At 34.5% G+C, this 1,011-nt stretch overlaps 1 non-coding gene across 1 annotated transcript; it reads left to right on the top strand.

Annotated features, from left to right (window-relative positions):
- Positions 1-537: 537 nt before the first annotated feature.
- LOC116582072 lies at positions 538-641 on the top strand. Its single transcript, XR_004282368.1, has one exon. It is a non-coding gene; the product is annotated as a U6 spliceosomal RNA (small nuclear RNA).
- Positions 642-1,011: the final 370 nt, after the last annotated feature.

Below are 1,011 nucleotides of genomic sequence, written 5' to 3'. Positions count from 1 at the left end.
ACAGATGATATGTTTTTATATGCAAAAAATTTAAAGACTCCACCAGAAATCTATAAGTTCTAATTGACCAATTCAATAAAGCTGAAGGATACAAAACCAACATACTGAAGCCAGTTGCATTTTTATACACTAATAACAGAGTATTCTGAAAAGGGCTAAAGAAAACTATCTCATTTACAATAGCATTAAAAACAATATAATACTTACAGCCAAATATAACCAAGAAAATGAAAGATTTGTAAACTGAAAACTGTAAGACTTTGATGAAAAAAAACAAAGGTGACACAACAAATGGAAAGATATCCTATATTCATGGATAGAAATAATATTGTTAAAATATTAAGCCATCTATACATTCAGTGCAATCCCTTTCAAAATTACTATATCATTTTTCATAAAACTAAAAAGAATACTATTAAAATTTGTAGAAACTCACCAAAGACTCTGAATAGCCAAAGCAATCCTGAGAAAGAACAAAGCTGGAGGCATCATCAAACTTCCTGATTTTAACTTATACCACAAACATACAGTGTGCTCACTTGTTCAGCAAAATGTATGCTTAAATTGGAATGACATGGAGAGGATTAGCATGGTCCTTGCACAAGCACGACACACAAATTCATTAAGTGTCCTGTACTATAAAGCTGTCATAATGAAAACAGTATGGTACTAGCTTAGAAGTAGACACAAAGACCGTTAGAACGGAATCTAGAGCAAACCCTCTCTTATGTGACCAACTAATATTTGACATGGAAGCCGAGAATATACAAGGAAAGGATCAATGGTTCTGAGAAAACGAATTAACTTCATTCAGAAACATGAAATTGGACCCCACCCTTGACATCTGACTACCCCAAATCTCTAATCGAATTCCTTCTCCTCTACCATCCCGCCTGTGATATCTCATTACCCTGGCCTGCCCGTGGCAAGAATCTGTTGAGTCCTTTTAGCCAGAATCTTCCCTTATCCCTGATGTTTCTTCTACGTAATTTTCTATATCCACTAATCCCA

Source organism: Mustela erminea, chromosome 21, assembly GCF_009829155.1.
Source record: "Mustela erminea isolate mMusErm1 chromosome 21, mMusErm1.Pri, whole genome shotgun sequence".
Classification (NCBI taxonomy): domain Eukaryota; kingdom Metazoa; phylum Chordata; class Mammalia; order Carnivora; family Mustelidae; genus Mustela; species Mustela erminea.
The sequence above is the reverse complement of the archived record's forward strand: the minus strand, read 5'-3'. Positions and strand labels throughout refer to the sequence as shown.